We start from the raw sequence: 16,750 nt of genomic DNA, 5'->3' as shown, positions 1-16,750 counted from the left end.
AATGGGCTGCTTCGCCGTAAGTGCGTCTCCTCACTCCGTAGTCAAAAAATAGTTCAGTCCCTGGAGAAAGATCATTCATAGCCTCGAAGAGAATCACTGGGACTCTTCCTTAAGGCGTGCATTTTACCAGCGGCTTCAGGTTGGCTCTCTTCCACAAGTGGTTAATTAGCCTTCCGAACGTGGAAGATAAATTGGGGTTGCAGTCGCATGGAGCCTTCGTATCATTCACACACATTTTTTTTTCTTGGTGCCTAAAGAAGTAGATGTAGCACTTCCCGTCGGTGATGGAGCGCTGCACCTCCTATCCTTCTTTCCCATCCATCAAGACTCCATGATAGTCGCAGACAAACTCTCCTTTTTTAAAGACTTGAGTGGTCTTTAAGGCGAATCCCCCCTTTCGCTTGATCCTCGACGGCGACTAGCCCTTCCCAGTCCTGAGAGGCCACCTTTGCCTCAAAGTTCGGAAAGCGTCCTGTGCTTTCTTCACGACTGCGGAGGTTTCCAAGCCTTTAGAACATCCCAAGCTTTGGGGAGGTTGCTTGTCCAGCTCTGTCGCTCCATGTAGATGTCAACCATCTCTTCCGTGGGAAGGCTCCTGAAGTGTTCTAGGAGAAATCATTAAAAAAAAAAAAAAAAAAGGGATGTTAAAGCAGCCGTTAAAACATACATGCCAAATGACAATCTCATTTTAAGCGGCAGAAAATTTACTTACCGACGGCGTCACTTATACGCATCTGGTACTGTCTCCTTCGTCATCTGTCCTGACAGTACTAAGCATGGCGCTGACTGATGTCTTTACAAGTCGTCAGTGATGGAAGTGGGTGGTCCAGTCTCACTGGACACCATCTCAGCAGCCTCTTGAAGGATTCTTCCCTGACGTCCGCCACGACTTCTTCAGGATCTTCTACTTCACTTCGCTCTCCCTCCTGTTGCTCTTCTTCTGATATTTCGTCTGCTTCACTCCTTTGCCTCTTTCTTGATGAAGGTCTGTGAAGTTAAAGAGATATGCAGATTTTTTTTTGTGGGTACAGTGGGTGAACCTTCGTAGCATTCACACACATTTTTTTTTCTTCGTGCCTAAAGAAGTAGATGTAGCACTTCCCGTCGGTGATGGAGCGCTGCACCTATCCTTCTTTCCCATCCATCAAGACTCCATGATAGTCGCAGACAAACTCTCCTTTTTTAAAGACTTGAGTGGTCTTTAAGGCGAATCCCCCCTTTCGCTTGATCCTCGACAGCGACTAGCCCTTCCCAGTCCTGAGAGGCCACCTTTGCCTCAAAGTTCGGAAAGCGTCCGTGCTTTCTTCACGACTGCGGAGGTTTCCAAGCCGTTAGAACATCCCAAGCTTTGGGGAGGTTGCTTGTCCAGCTCTGTCGCTCCATGTAGATGTCAACCATCTCTTCCGTGGGAAGGCTCCTGAAGTGTTCTAGGAGAAATCATAAAAAAAAAAAAAAAAAAAAAAAAAAGGGATGTTAAAGCAGCCGTTAAAACATACATGCCAAATGACAATTTCATTTTAAGCGGCAGAAAATTAACTTACCGACGGCCTCACTTATACGCATCTGGTACTGTCTCCTTCGCCATCTGTCCTGACAGTACTAAGCATGGCGCTGACTGATGTCTTTACAAGTCGTCAGTGATGGAAGTGGGTGGTCCAGTCTCACTGGACACCATCTCAGCAGCCTCTTGAAGGATTCTTCCCTGACGTCCGCCACGACTTCTTCAGGATCTTCTACTTCACTTCGCTCTCCCTCCTGTTGCTCTTCTTCTGATATTTCGTCTGCTTCACTCCTTTGCCTCTTTCTTGATGAAGGTCTGTGAAGTTAAAGAGATATGCAGATTTTTTTTGTGGGTACAGTGGGTGAGCCTTCGTAGCATTCGCACACATTTTTTTTTCTTGGTGCCTAAAGAAGTAGATGTAGCACTTCCCGTCGGTGATGGAGCGCTGCACCTCCTATCCTTCTTTCCCATCCATCAAGACTCCATGATAGTCGCAGACAAACTCTCCTTTTTTAAAGACTTGAGTGGTCTTTAAGGCGAATCCCCCCTTTCGCTTGATCCTCGACGGCGACTAGCCCTTCCCAGTCCTGAGAGGCCACCTTTGCCTCAAAGTTCGGAAAGCGTCCGTGCTTTCTTCACGACTGCGGAGGTTTTCCAAGCCTTTAGAACATCCCAAGCTTTGGGGAGGTTGCTTGTCCAGCTCTGTCGCTCCATGTAGATGTCAACCATCTCTTCCGTGGGAAGGCTCCTGAAGTGTTCTAGGAGAAATCATAAAAAAAAAAAGGGATGTTAAAGCAGCCGTTAAAACATACATGCCAAATGACAATCTCATTTTAAGCGGCAGAAAATTAACTTACCGACGGCGTCACTTATACGCATCTGGTACTGTCTCCTTCGCCATCTGTCCTGACAGTACTAAGCATGGCGCTGACTGATGTCTTTACAAGTCGTCAGTGATGGAAGTGGGTGGTCCAGTCTCACTGGACACCATCTCAGCAGCCTCTTGAAGGATTCTTCCCTGACGTCCGCCACGACTTTTTCAGGATCTTCTACTTCACTTCGCTCTCCCTCCTGTTGCTCTTCTTCTGATATTTCGTCTGCTTCACTCCTTTGCCTCTTTCTTGATGAAGGTCTGTGAAGTTAAAGAGATATGCAGACTTTTTTTTTGTGGGTACAGTAGGGTGAGCCTTCGTAGCATTCACACACATTTTTTTTTCTTGGTGCCTAAAGAAGTAGATGTAGCACTTCCCGTCGGTGATGGAGCGCTGCACCTCCTATCCTTCTTTCCCATCCATCAAGACTCCATGATAGTCGCAGACAAACTCTCCTTTTTTAAAGACTTGAGTGGTCTTTAAGGCGAATTCCCCTTTCGCTTGGTCCTCGATGGCGACTAGCCCTTCCCAGTCCTGAGAGGCCACCATTGCCTCAAAGTTCGGAAAGCGTCCGTGCTTTCTTCACGACTGCGGAGGTTTCCAAGCCTTTAGAACATCCCAAGCTTTGGGGAGGTTGCTTGTCCAGCTCTGTCGCTCCATGTAGATGTCAACCATCTCTTCCGTGGGAAGGCTCCTGAAGTGTTCTAGGAGAAATCATAAAAAAAAAAAAAAAAAAAAGGGATGTTAAAGCAGCCGTTAAAACATACATGCCAAATGACAATCTCATTTTAAGCGGCAGAAAATTAACTTACCGACGGCCGTCACTTATACGCATCTGGTACTGTCTCCTTTGCCATCTGTCCTGACAGTACTAAGCATGGCGCTGACTGATGTCTTTACAAGTCGTCAGTGATGGAAGTGGGTGGTCCAGTCTCACTGGACACCATCTCAGCAGCCTCTTGAAGGATTCTTCCCTGACGTCCGCCACGACTTCTTCAGGATCTTCTACTTCACTTCGCTCTCCCTCCTGTTGCTCTTCTTCTGATATTTCGTCTGCTTCACTCCTTTGCCTCTTTCTTGATGAAGGTCTGTGAAGTTAAAGAGATATGCAGATTTTTTTTTGTGGGTACAGTGGGTGAGCCTTCGTAGCATTCACACACATTTTTTTTTCTTGGTGCCTAAAGAAGTAGATGTAGCACTTCCCGTCGGTGATGGAGCGCTGCACCTCCTATCCTTCTTTCCCATCCATCAAGACTCCATGATAGTCGCAGACAAACTCTCCTTTTTTAAAGACTTGAGTGGTCTTTAAGGCGAATCCCCCCTTTCGCTTGATCCTCGACGGCGACTAGCCCTTCCCAGTCCTGAGAGGCCACCTTTGCCTCAAAGTTCGGAAAGCGTCCGTGCTTTCTTCACGACTGCGGAGGTTTCCAAGCCTTTAGAACATCCCAAGCTTTGGGGAGGTTGCTTGTCCAGCTCTGTCGCTCCATGTAGATGTCAACCATCTCTTCCGTGGGAAGGCTCCTGAAGTGTTCTAGGAGAAATCATAAAAAAAAAAAGGGATGTTAAAGCAGCCGTTAAAACATACATGCCAAATGACAATCTCATTTTAAGCGGCAGAAAATTAACTTACCGACGGCGTCACTTATACGCATCTGGTACTGTCTCCTTCGCCATCTGTCCTGACAGTACTAAGCATGGCGCTGACTGATGTCTTTACAAGTCGTCAGTGATGGAAGTGGGTGGTCCAGTCTCACTGGACACCATCTCAGCAGCCTCTTGAAGGATTCTTCCCTGACGTCCGCCACGACTTTTTCAGGATCTTCTACTTCACTTCGCTCTCCCTCCTGTTGCTCTTCTTCTGATATTTCGTCTGCTTCACTCCTTTGCCTCTTTCTTGATGAAGGTCTGTGAAGTTAAAGAGATATGCAGACTTTTTTTTTGTGGGTACAGTAGGGTGAGCCTTCGTAGCATTCACACACATTTTTTTTTCTTGGTGCCTAAAGAAGTAGATGTAGCACTTCCCGTCGGTGATGGAGCGCTGCACCTCCTATCCTTCTTTCCCATCCATCAAGACTCCATGATAGTCGCAGACAAACTCTCCTTTTTTAAAGACTTGAGTGGTCTTTAAGGCGAATTCCCCTTTCGCTTGGTCCTCGATGGCGACTAGCCCTTCCCAGTCCTGAGAGGCCACCATTGCCTCAAAGTTCGGAAAGCGTCCGTGCTTTCTTCACGACTGCGGAGGTTTCCAAGCCTTTAGAACATCCCAAGCTTTGGGGAGGTTGCTTGTCCAGCTCTGTCGCTCCATGTAGATGTCAACCATCTCTTCCGTGGGAAGGCTCCTGAAGTGTTCTAGGAGAAATCATAAAAAAAAAAAAAAAAAGGGATGTTAAAGCAGCCGTTAAAACATACATGCCAAATGACAATCTCATTTTAAGCGGCAGAAAATTAACTTACCGACGGCGTCACTTATACGCATCTGGTACTGTCTCCTTCGCCATCTGTCCTGACAGTACTAAGCATGGCGCTGACTGATGTCTTTACAAGTCGTCAGTGATGGAAGTGGGTGGTCCAGTCTCACTGGACACCATCTCAGCAGCCTCTTGAAGGATTCTTCCCTGACGTCCGCCACGACTTCTTCAGGATCTTCTACTTCACTTCGCTCTCCCTCCTGTTGCTCTTCTTCTGATATTTCGTCTGCTTCACTCCTTTGCCTCTTTCTTGATGAAGGTCTGTGAAGTTAAAGAGATATGCAGATTTTTTTTTGTGGGTACAGTGGGTGAGCCTTCGTAGCATTCACACACATTTTTTTTTCTTGGTGCCTAAAGAAGTAGATGTAGCACTTCCCGTCGGTGATGGAGCGCTGCACCTCCTATCCTTCTTTCCCATCCATCAAGACTCCATGATAGTCGCAGACAAACTCTCCTTTTTAAAGACTTGAGTGGTCTTTAAGGCGAATCCCCCCTTTCGCTTGATCCTCGACGGCGACTAGCCCTTCCCAGTCCTGAGAGGCCACCTTTGCCTCAAAGTTCGGAAAGCGTCCGTGCTTTCTTCACGACTGCGGAGGTTTCCAAGCCTTTAGAACATCCCAAGCTTTGGGGAGGTTGCTTGTCCAGCTCTGTCGCTCCATGTAGATGTCAACCATCTCTTCCGTGGGAAGGCTCCTGAAGTGTTCTAGGAGAAATCATAAAAAAAAAAAAAAAAAAAAAAAAAAAAGGGATGTTAAAGCAGCCGTTAAAACATACATGCCAAATGACAATCTCATTTTAAGCGGCAGAAAATTAACTTACCGACGGCGTCACTTATACGCATCTGGTACTGTCTCCTTTGCCATCTGTCCTGACAGTACTAAGCATGGCGCTGATTGATGTCTTTACAAGTCGTCAGTGATGGAAGTGGGTGGTCCAGTCTCACTGGACACCATCTCAGCAGCCTCTTGAAGGATTCTTCCCTGACGTCCGCCACGACTTCTTCAGGATCTTCTACTTCACTTCGCTCTCCCTCCTGTTGCTCTTCTTCTGATATTTCGTCTGCTTCACTCCTTTGCCTCTTTCTTGATGAAGGTCTGTGAAGTTAAAGAGATATGCAGATTTTTTTTGTGGGTACAGTGGGTGAGCCTTCGTAGCATTCACACACATTTTTTATTTCTTGGTGCCTAAAGAAGTAGATGTAGCACTTCCCGTCGGTGATGGAGCGCTGCACCTCCTATCCTTCTTTCCCATCCATCAAGACTCCATGATAGTCGCAGACAAACTCTCCTTTTTTAAAGACTTGAGTGGTCTTTAAGGCGAATCCCCCCTTTCGCTTGATCCTCGACGGCGACTAGCCCTTCCCAGTCCTGAGAGGCCACCTTTGCCTCAAAGTTCGGAAAGCGTCCGTGCTTTCTTCACGACTGCGGAGGTTTCCAAGCCTTTAGAACATCCCAAGCTTTGGGGAGGTTGCTTGTCCAGCTCTGTCGCTCCATGTAGATGTCAACCATCTCTTCCGTGGGAAGGCTCCTGAAGTGTTCTAGGAGAAATCATAAAAAAAAAAAAAAAAAAAAAAAAGGGATGTTAAAGCAGCCGTTAAAACATACATGCCAAATGACAATCTCATTTTAAGCGGCAGAAAATTAACTTACCGACGGCGTCACTTATAGGCATCTGGTACTGTCTCCTTTGCCATCTGTCCTGACAGTACTAAGCATGGCGCTGATTGATGTCTTTACTAGTCGTCAGTGATGGAAGTGGGTGGTCCAGTCTCACTGGACACCATCTCAGCAGCCTCTTGAAGGATTCTTCCCTGACGTCCGCCACGACTTCTTCAGGATCTTCTACTTCACTTCGCTCTCCCTCCTGTTGCTCTTCTTCTGATATTTCGTCTGCTTCACTCCTTTGCCTCTTTCTTGATGAAGGTCTGTGAAGTTAAAGAGATATGCAGATTTTTTTTTGTGGGTACAGTGGGTGAGCCTTCGTAGCATTCACACACATTTTTTTTTCTTCGTGCCTAAAGAAGTAGATGTAGCACTTCCCGTCGGTGATGGAGCGCTGCACCTATCCTTCTTTCCCATCCATCAAGACTCCATGATAGTCGCAGACAAACTCTCCTTTTTTAAAGACTTGAGTGGTCTTTAAGGCGAATCCCCCCTTTCGCTTGATCCTCGACGGCGACTAGCCCTTCCCAGTCCTGAGAGGCCACCTTTGCCTCAAAGTTCGGAAAGCGTCCGTGCTTTCTTCACGACTGCGGAGGTTTTCCAAGCCTTTAGAACATCCCAAGCTTTGGGGAGGTTGCTTGTCCAGCTCTGTCGCTCCATGTAGATGTCAACCATCTCTTCCGTGGGAAGGCTCCTGAAGTGTTCTAGGAGAAATCATAAAAAAAAAAAGGGATGTTAAAGCAGCCGTTAAAACATACATGCCAAATGACAATCTCATTTTAAGCGGCAGAAAATTAACTTACCGACGGCGTCACTTATACGCATCTGGTACTGTCTCCTTCGCCATCTGTCCTGACAGTACTAAGCATGGCGCTGACTGATGTCTTTACAAGTCGTCAGTGATGGAAGTGGGTGGTCCAGTCTCACTGGACACCATCTCAGCAGCCTCTTGAAGGATTCTTCCCTGACGTCCGCCACGACTTTTTCAGGATCTTCTACTTCACTTCGCTCTCCCTCCTGTTGCTCTTCTTCTGATATTTCGTCTGCTTCACTCCTTTGCCTCTTTCTTGATGAAGGTCTGTGAAGTTAAAGAGATATGCAGACTTTTTTTTTTGTGGGTACAGTAGGGTGAGCCTTCGTAGCATTCACACACATTTTTTTTTCTTGGTGCCTAAAGAAGTAGATGTAGCACTTCCCGTCGGTGATGGAGCGCTGCACCTCCTATCCTTCTTTCCCATCCATCAAGACTCCATGATAGTCGCAGACAAACTCTCCTTTTTTAAAGACTTGAGTGGTCTTTAAGGCGAATTCCCCCTTTCGCTTGGTCCTCGATGGCGACTAGCCCTTCCCAGTCCTGAGAGGCCACCTTTGCCTCAAAGTTCGGAAAGCGTCCGTGCTTTCTTCACGACTGCGGAGGTTTCCAAGCCTTTAGAACATCCCAAGCTTTGGGGAGGTTGCTTGTCCAGCTCTGTCGCTCCATGTAGATGTCAACCATCTCTTCCGTGGGAAGGCTCCTGAAGTGTTCTAGGAGAAATCATTAAAAAAAAAAAAAAAAAAAAAAAAAAAAGGGATGTTAAAGCAGCCGTTAAAACATACATGCCAAATGACAATCTCATTTTAAGCGGCAGAAAATTAACTTACCGACGGCGTCACTTATACGCATCTGGTACTGTCTCCTTCGTCATCTGTCCTGACAGTACTAAGCATGGCGCTGACTGATGTCTTTACAAGTCGTCAGTGATGGAAGTGGGTGGTCCAGTCTCACTGGACACCATCTCAGCAGCCTCTTGAAGGATTCTTCCCTGACGTCCGCCACGACTTCTTCAGGATCTTCTACTTCACTTCGCTCTCCCTCCTGTTGCTCTTCTTCTGATATTTCGTCTGCTTCACTCCTTTGCCTCTTTCTTGATGAAGGTCTGTGAAGTTAAAGAGATATGCAGATTTTTTTTTGTGGGTACAGTGGGTGAGCCTTCGTAGCATTCACACACATTTTTTTTTCTTCGTGCCTAAAGAAGTAGATGTAGCACTTCCCGTCGGTGATGGAGCGCTGCACCCTATCCTTCTTTCCCATCCATCAAGACTCCATGATAGTCGCAGACAAACTCTCCTTTTTTAAAGACTTGAGTGGTCTTTAAGGCGAATCCCCCCTTTCGCTTGATCCTCGACAGCGACTAGCCCTTCCCAGTCCTGAGAGGCCACCTTTGCCTCAAAGTTCGGAAAGCGTCCGTGCTTTCTTCACGACTGCGGAGGTTTCCAAGCCTTTAGAACATCCCAAGCTTTGGGGAGGTTGCTTGTCCAGCTCTGTCGCTCCATGTAGATGTCAACCATCTCTTCCGTGGGAAGGCTCCTGAAGTGTTCTAGGAGAAATCATAAAAAAAAAAAAAAAAAAAAGGGATGTTAAAGCAGCCGTTAAAACATACATGCCAAATGACAATCTCATTTTAAGCGGCAGAAAATTAACTTACCGACGGCGTCACTTATAGGCATCTGGTACTGTCTCCTTTGCCATCTGTCCTGACAGTACTAAGCATGGCGCTGATTGATGTCTTTACTAGTCGTCAGTGATGGAAGTGGGTGGTCCAGTCTCACTGGACACCATCTCAGCAGCCTCTTGAAGGATTCTTCCCTGACGTCCGCCACGACTTCTTCAGGATCTTCTACTTCACTTCGCTCTCCCTCCTGTTGCTCTTCTTCTGATATTTCGTCTGCTTCACTCCTTTGCCTCTTTCTTGATGAAGGTCTGTGAAGTTAAAGAGATATGCAGATTTTTTTTTGTGGGTACAGTGGGTGAGCCTTCGTAGCATTCACACACATTTTTTTTTCTTCGTGCCTAAAGAAGTAGATGTAGCACTTCCCGTCGGTGATGGAGCGCTGCACCTATCCTTCTTTCCCATCCATCAAGACTCCATGATAGTCGCAGACAAACTCTCCTTTTTTAAAGACTTGAGTGGTCTTTAAGGCGAATCCCCCCTTTCGCTTGATCCTCGACGGCGACTAGCCCTTCCCAGTCCTGAGAGGCCACCTTTGCCTCAAAGTTCGGAAAGCGTCCGTGCTTTCTTCACGACTGCGGAGGTTTTCAAGCCTTTAGAACATCCCAAGCTTTGGGGAGGTTGCTTGTCCAGCTCTGTCGCTCCATGTAGATGTCAACCATCTCTTCCGTGGGAAGGCTCCTGAAGTGTTTTAGGAGAAATCATTAAAAAAAAAGGGATGTTAAAGCAGCCGTTAAAACATACATGCCAAATGACAATCTCATTTTAAGCGGCAGAAAATTAACTTACCGACGGCGTCACTTATACGCATCTGGTACTGTCTCCTTCGCCATCTGTCCTGACAGTACTAAGCATGGCGCTGACTGATGTCTTTACAAGTCGTCAGTGATGGAAGTGGGTGGTCCAGTCTCACTGGACACCATCTCAGCAGCCTCTTGAAGGATTCTTCCCTGACGTCCGCCACGACTTTTTCAGGATCTTCTACTTCACTTCGCTCTCCCTCCTGTTGCTCTTCTTCTGATATTTCGTCTGCTTCACTCCTTTGCCTCTTTCTTGATGAAGGTCTGTGAAGTTAAAGAGATATGCAGACTTTTTTTTTGTGGGTACAGTAGGTGAGCCTTCGTAGCATTCACACACATTTTTTTTTCTTGGTGCCTAAAGAAGTAGATGTAGCACTTCCCGTCGGTGATGGAGCGCTGCACCTCCTATCCTTCTTTCCCATCCATCAAGACTCCATGATAGTCGCAGACAAACTCTCCTTTTTTAAAGACTTGAGTGGTCTTTAAGGCGAATTCCCCTTTCGCTTGGTCCTCGATGGCGACTAGCCCTTCCCAGTCCTGAGAGGCCACCTTTGCCTCAAAGTTCGGAAAGCGTCTGTGCTTTCTTCACGACTGCGGAGGTTTCCAAGCCTTTAGAACATCCCAAGCTTTGGGGAGGTTGCTTGTCCAGCTCTGTCGCTCCATGTAGATGTCAACCATCTCTTCCGTGGGAAGGCTCCTGAAGTGTTCTAGGAGAAATCATTAAAAAAAAAAAAAAAAAAAAAAAAGGGATGTTAAAGCAGCCGTTAAAACATACATGCCAAATGACAATCTCATTTTAAGCGGCAGAAAATTAACTTACCGACGGCGTCACTTATACGCATCTGGTACTGTCTCCTTCGTCATCTGTCCTGACAGTACTAAGCATGGCGCTGACTGATGTCTTTACAAGTCGTCAGTGATGGAAGTGGGTGGTCCAGTCTCACTGGACACCATCTCAGCAGCCTCTTGAAGGATTCTTCCCTGACGTCCGCCACGACTTCTTCAGGATCTTCTACTTCACTTCGCTCTCCCTCCTGTTGCTCTTCTTCTGATATTTCGTCTGCTTCACTCCTTTGCCTCTTTCTTGATGAAGGTCTGTGAAGTTAAAGAGATATGCAGATTTTTTTTTGTGGGTACAGTGGGTGAGCCTTCGTAGCATTCACACACATTTTTTTTTCTTCGTGCCTAAAGAAGTAGATGTAGCACTTCCCGTCGGTGATGGAGCGCTGCACCTATCCTTCTTTCCCATCCATCAAGACTCCATGATAGTCGCAGACAAACTCTCCTTTTTTAAAGACTTGAGTGGTCTTTAAGGCGAATCCCCCCTTTCGCTTGATCCTCGACAGCGACTAGCCCTTCCCAGTCCTGAGAGGCCACCTTTGCCTCAAAGTTCGGAAAGCGTCCGTGCTTTCTTCACGACTGCGGAGGTTTCCAAGCCTTTAGAACATCCCAAGCTTTGGGGAGGTTGCTTGTCCAGCTCTGTCGCTCCATGTAGATGTCAACCATCTCTTCCGTGGGAAGGCTCCTGAAGTGTTCTAGGAGAAATCATAAAAAAAAAAAAAAAAAAAAAAAAAAAAAAGGGATGTTAAAGCAGCCGTTAAAACATACATGCCAAATGACAATCTCATTTTAAGCGGCAGAAAATTAACTTACCGACGGCGTCACTTATACGCATCTGGTACTGTCTCCTTCGCCATCTGTCCTGACAGTACTAAGCATGGCGCTGACTGATGTCTTTACAAGTCGTCAGTGATGGAAGTGGGTGGTCCAGTCTCACTGGACACCATCTCAGCAGCCTCTTGAAGGATTCTTCCCTGACGTCCGCCACGACTTTTTCAGGATCTTCTACTTCACTTCGCTCTCCCTCCTGTTGCTCTTCTTCTGATATTTCGTCTGCTTCACTCCTTTGCCTCTTTCTTGATGAAGGTCTGTGAAGTTAAAGAGATATGCAGACTTTTTTTTTTGTGGGTACAGTAGGTGAGCCTTCGTAGCATTCACACACATTTTTTTTTCTTGGTGCCTAAAGAAGTAGATGTAGCACTTCCCGTCGGTGATGGAGCGCTGCACCTCCTATCCTTCTTTCCCATCCATCAAGACTCCATGATAGTCGCAGACAAACTCTCCTTTTTTAAAGACTTGAGTGGTCTTTAAGGCGAATTCCCCTTTCGCTTGGTCCTCGATGGCGACTAGCCCTTCCCAGTCCTGAGAGGCCACCATTGCCTCAAAGTTCGGAAAGCGTCCGTGCTTTCTTCACGACTGTGGAGGTTTCCAAGCCTTTAGAACATCCCAAGCTTTGGGGAGGTTGCTTGTCCAGCTCTGTTGCTCCATGTAGATGTCAAACATCTCTTCCGTGGGAAGGCTCCTGAAGTGTTCTAGGAGAAATCATAAAAAAAAAAAAAAAAAAAAAAAAAAAAAGGGATGTTAAAGCAGCCGTTAAAACATACATGCCAAATGACAATTTCATTTTAAGCGGCAGAAAATTAACTTACCGACGGCCTCACTTATACGCATCTGGTACTGTCTCCTTCGCCATCTGTCCTGACAGTACTAAGCATGGCGCTGACTGATGTCTTTACAAGTCGTCAGTGATGGAAGTGGGTGGTCCAGTCTCACTGGACACCATCTCAGCAGCCTCTTGAAGGATTCTTCCCTGACGTCCGCCACGACTTCTTCAGGATCTTCTACTTCACTTCGCTCTCCCTCCTGTTGCTCTTCTTCTGATATTTCGTCTGCTTCACTCCTTTGCCTCTTTCTTGATGAAGGTCTGTGAAGTTAAAGAGATATGCAGATTTTTTTTTGTGGGTACAGTGAGTGAGCCTTCGTAGCATTCGCACACATTTTTTTTTCTTGGTGCCTAAAGAAGTAGATGTAGCACTTCCCGTCGGTGATGGAGCGCTGCACCTCCTATCCTTCTTTCCCATCCATCAAGACTCCATGATAGTCGCAGACAAACTCTCCTTTTTTAAAGACTTGAGTGGTCTTTAAGGCGAATCCCCCCTTTCGCTTGATCCTCGACGGCGACTAGCCCTTCCCAGTCCTGAGAGGCCACCTTTGCCTCAAAGTTCGGAAAGCGTCCGTGCTTTCTTCACGACTGCGGAGGTTTCCAAGCCTTTAGAACATCCCAAGCTTTGGGGAGGTTGCTTGTCCAGCTCTGTCGCTCCATGTAGATGTCAACCATCTCTTCCGTGGGAAGGCTCCTGAAGTGTTCTAGGAGAAATCATAAAAAAAAAAAAAAAAAAAGGGATGTTAAAGCAGCCGTTAAAACATACATGCCAAATGACAATCTCATTTTAAGCGGCAGAAAATTAACTTACCGACGGCGTCACTTATAGGCATCTGGTACTGTCTCCTTTGCCATCTGTCCTGACAGTACTAAGCATGGCGCTGATTGATGTCTTTACAAGTCGTCAGTGATGGAAGTGGGTGGTCCAGTCTCACTGGACACCATCTCAGCAGCCTCTTGAAGGATTCTTCCCTGACGTCCGCCACGACTTCTTCAGGATCTTCTACTTCACTTCGCTCTCCCTCCTGTTGCTCTTCTTCTGATATTTCGTCTGCTTCACTCCTTTGCATCTTTTTTTGATGAAGGTCTGTGAAGTTAAAGAGATATGCAGATTTTTTTTGTGGGTACAGTGGGTGAGCCTTCGTAGCATTCACACACATTTTTTATTTCTTGGTGCCTAAAGAAGTAGATGTAGCACTTCCCGTCGGTGATGGAGCGCTGCACCTCCTATCCTTCTTTCCCATCCATCAAGACTCCATGATAGTCGCAGACAAACTCTCCTTTTTTAAAGACTTGAGTGGTCTTTAAGGCGAATCCCCCCTTTCGCTTGATCCTCGACGGCGACTAGCCCTTCCCAGTCCTGAGAGGCCACCTTTGCCTCAAAGTTCGGAAAGCGTCCGTGCTTTCTTCACGACTGCGGAGGTTTCCAAGCCTTTAGAACATCCCAAGCTTTGGGGAGGTTGCTTGTCCAGCTCTGTCGCTCCATGTAGATGTCAACCTTCTCTTCCGTGGGAAGGCTCCTGAAGTGTTCTAGGAGAAATCATAAAAAAAAAAAGGGATGTTAAAGCAGCCGTTAAAACATACATGCCAAATGACAATCTAATTTTAAGCCTCAGAAAATTAACTTACCGACGGCGTCACTTATAGGCATCTGGTACTGTCTCCTTCGCCATCTGTCCTGACAGTACTAAGCATGGCGCTGATTGATGTCTTTACAAGTCGTCAGTGATGGAAGTGGGTGGTCCAGTCTCACTGGACACCATCTCAGCAGCCTCTTGAAGGATTCTTCCCTGACGTCCGCCACGACTTCTTCAGGATCTTCTACTTCACTTCGCTCTCCCTCCTGTTGCTCTTCTTCTGATATTTCGTCTGCTTCACTCCTTTGCCTCTTTCTTGATGAAGGTCTGTGAAGTTAAAGAGATATGCAGATTTTTTTTTGTGGGTACAGTGGGTGAGCCTTCGTAGCATTCACACACATTTTTTTTTCTTCGTGCCTAAAGAAGTAGATGTAGCACTTCCCGTCGGTGATGGAGCGCTGCACCTATCCTTCTTTCCCATCCATCAAGACTCCATGATAGTCGCAGACAAACTCTCCTTTTTTAAAGACTTGAGTGGTCTTTAAGGCGAATCCCCCCTTTCGCTTGATCCTCGACAGCGACTAGCCCTTCCCAGTCCTGAGAGGCCACCTTTGCCTCAAAGTTCGGAAAGCGTCCGTGCTTTCTTCACGACTGCGGAGGTTTCCAAGCCTTTAGAACATCCCAAGCTTTGGGGAGGTTGCTTGTCCAGCTCTGTCGCTCCATGTAGATGTCAACCTTCTCTTCCGTGGGAAGGCTCCTGAAGTGTTCTAGGAGAAATCATAAAAAAAAAAAAAAAAAAGGGATGTTAAAGCAGCCGTTAAAACATACATGCCAAATGACAATCTCATTTTAAGCGGCAGAAAATTAACTTACCGACGGCGTCACTTATAGGCATCTGGTACCGTCTCCTGCGCCATCTGTCCTGACAGTACTAAGCATGGCGCTGATTGATGTCTTTACAAGTCGTCAGTGATGGAAGTGGGTGGTCCAGTCTCACTGGACACCATCTCAGCAGCCTCTTGAAGGATTCTTCCCTGACGTCCGCCACGACTTCTTCAGGATCTTCTACTTCACTTCGCTCTCCCTCCTGTTGCTCTTCTGATATTTCGTCTGCTTCACTCCTTTGCCTCTTTCTTGATGAAGGTCTCTGAAATTAAAAAGATATGCAGATCTTTTTGTGGGTACAGTGGGTGAGAACTGAGTAAACAACCATAAAAACGTAATATAATTGAGGATAAAAATCAACTCTTACCCCGGTGTATTGCTGTCCAAATTATGCAAAATACAACCTGCCTTCATTAGGATCTCCCAGGTGCAGATACTGTTTCAAAGCATCTTTGTCGTCGACGCTGAGATTCTGGAGTGCCCACCTCTCGACGGCCTCTATTGCATCTTTGTTTGTGAATGGTTCCTGCTGAAAAACATACTTTTCTTGAAACCTCTGCAGGTCCTTGCTCGGATTGGTTATCGGTTTTCCCGTTGTGGAAAGGAAAAAACAATTCTCAGCGCTTGACTCCGCTTTCAGCAATGTGTGTCGTATGCACCGGAAGTAAATATCGAATAGCTGTAAATGTAGAGCGGAATGTGTTAATCATGTGCTTGACATGACTGCAGATAGGTCGAGCAACCAAAACGCCCCTCTATCCTCCTGCCAATTGAAACCTTCTTACCCAATAAACACACATGACGCCACTGAGTTGGGTGGTGATCGGCCACAGCTTTCTTTATTCGTTACCGAACATAACAAAACCACGAGCTTTAGAACTGCTCCAAAACCGTTATATGGAGCGGTATGCCGGCCGCTGCCCTCGCAGCGGGCAAGTCCGCCCTTTACACTTCACACCGGGTATTCCGATTGCCTCCAAACCGCCATGGAGGAGCCCACTCACCTACACTGGGCTCCGACCACCACCCAACAAAAACATGGCTTGTTCAACCCCGTCCTGAAGCCATGAGAGGAAGATATCCAACCAACGTCGGAGAGGTGGACACCATCGGCCCTCAACAATGCACGGTTGTCGCCCTCCAGCTGCCGGTGGCGAACGGCTACACCGCCCCGGGATCTAATAAACCTGGAAATACAGGAATTAATGGTTCTACGACATTTCTCCATTGCGTCTGGGTCCCGAGCTTCTTGCCAAACCACTCGGGGGATGATCTCCGACCAAACAAGGACCAGTTCAGGGAAAAAAGAAAAACGTTCCATATCGGAACGCATTAAGGTCATGAGCTCCGCGAGTCGTAAGGAGCAGAGATCATTTCCCCCGGCATGGACAACCAGAATCACTAGGCCGGAGATGGACCGGCTGATTCCCACAACCTCCGAGAGAACCTGAGGCCAGCGAAGGCCCCTAATACCCCGCCAGAAAACATCGACCTCACGAAAGCCCAAGGTCCGGCCTCCCTGTCTGCATTCAGCTCTTTGTGCCGCCCAAAAGACATAAGAGTGACCGAGGATCCTTACGGCCGGCCAGGGAATCCCTGAAAAGACAGCATATAAATATAAAACATGGAATTAAGAAACAGAACACCATGGAACAACCAATTGCACCTCCCGCGAACAGTGACATACAGTTATGTAGATTAAATATGTCTATATAAATCCCATCTCATTATTATAAATTACTCTTTTTTTGGGGGGGTGGGGGGGGTTTGGAATATGCCCACCTGAACCCTGCATTAGCTGCTCAGATCAATGGCAACAGGTCGGGGCGAATATAACTGGCAAAACAAAGGGAACGCCATCGACCAATTCGCATAACATCAGCCTCAGAAAGGCCGGCCCTAGCCGCCTCCGTGGCCGCACCTATATGGAACGAATGCGTACCAAAGTCGCGTGGGTTACAACCTACAGACACTAGACAGCGCTGAAAAAGTAA

General features: G+C 47.0%; 4 long non-coding RNA genes across 10 annotated transcripts; all 4 read right to left on the bottom strand.

Moving 5' to 3' along the window:
- Positions 1 to 474: 474 nt before the first annotated feature.
- Positions 475 to 2,145, bottom strand: LOC122922689. 2 transcript variants are annotated; one of them, XR_006387177.1, is made up of 4 exons: positions 1,542 to 2,145; positions 1,060 to 1,427; positions 713 to 987; positions 475 to 605 (listed from the first exon to the last, which is right to left on the bottom strand). It is a non-coding gene; the product is annotated as an uncharacterized LOC122922689 (long non-coding RNA). The 2 variants fall into 2 exon arrangements; XR_006387178.1 differs by having other exon boundaries at positions 713 to 975.
- A 3,174-nt stretch (positions 2,146 to 5,319) lies between these two features.
- LOC122922691 lies at positions 5,320 to 7,054 on the bottom strand. Its single transcript, XR_006387180.1, has 3 exons — positions 6,491 to 7,054; positions 5,661 to 6,378; positions 5,320 to 5,544 (listed from the first exon to the last, which is right to left on the bottom strand). It is a non-coding gene; the product is annotated as an uncharacterized LOC122922691 (long non-coding RNA).
- Positions 7,055 to 8,572: 1,518 nt separating this feature from the next.
- On the bottom strand, positions 8,573 to 12,595 carry LOC122922688. 6 transcript variants are annotated; one of them, XR_006387174.1, is made up of 7 exons: positions 12,281 to 12,595; positions 11,445 to 12,163; positions 10,612 to 11,316; positions 9,781 to 10,498; positions 9,315 to 9,672; positions 8,968 to 9,242; positions 8,573 to 8,859 (listed from the first exon to the last, which is right to left on the bottom strand). It is a non-coding gene; the product is annotated as an uncharacterized LOC122922688 (long non-coding RNA). The 6 variants fall into 6 exon arrangements; XR_006387176.1 differs by having other exon boundaries at positions 8,968 to 9,230; XR_006387173.1 differs by having other exon boundaries at positions 8,968 to 9,672; positions 10,612 to 10,886; positions 10,959 to 11,316.
- Positions 12,596 to 12,630: 35 nt separating this feature from the next.
- Positions 12,631 to 16,459, bottom strand: LOC122922690. Its single transcript, XR_006387179.1, has 4 exons — positions 14,745 to 16,459; positions 13,924 to 14,638; positions 13,106 to 13,824; positions 12,631 to 12,998 (listed from the first exon to the last, which is right to left on the bottom strand). It is a non-coding gene; the product is annotated as an uncharacterized LOC122922690 (long non-coding RNA).
- Positions 16,460 to 16,750: the final 291 nt, after the last annotated feature.

The sequence above is a fragment of the Bufo gargarizans genome, unplaced genomic scaffold, assembly GCF_014858855.1.
Source record: "Bufo gargarizans isolate SCDJY-AF-19 unplaced genomic scaffold, ASM1485885v1 fragScaff_scaffold_625_pilon, whole genome shotgun sequence".
Classification (NCBI taxonomy): Eukaryota; Metazoa; Chordata; class Amphibia; order Anura; family Bufonidae; genus Bufo; species Bufo gargarizans.
This window is presented reverse-complemented; position numbering and strand designations above follow the sequence as displayed.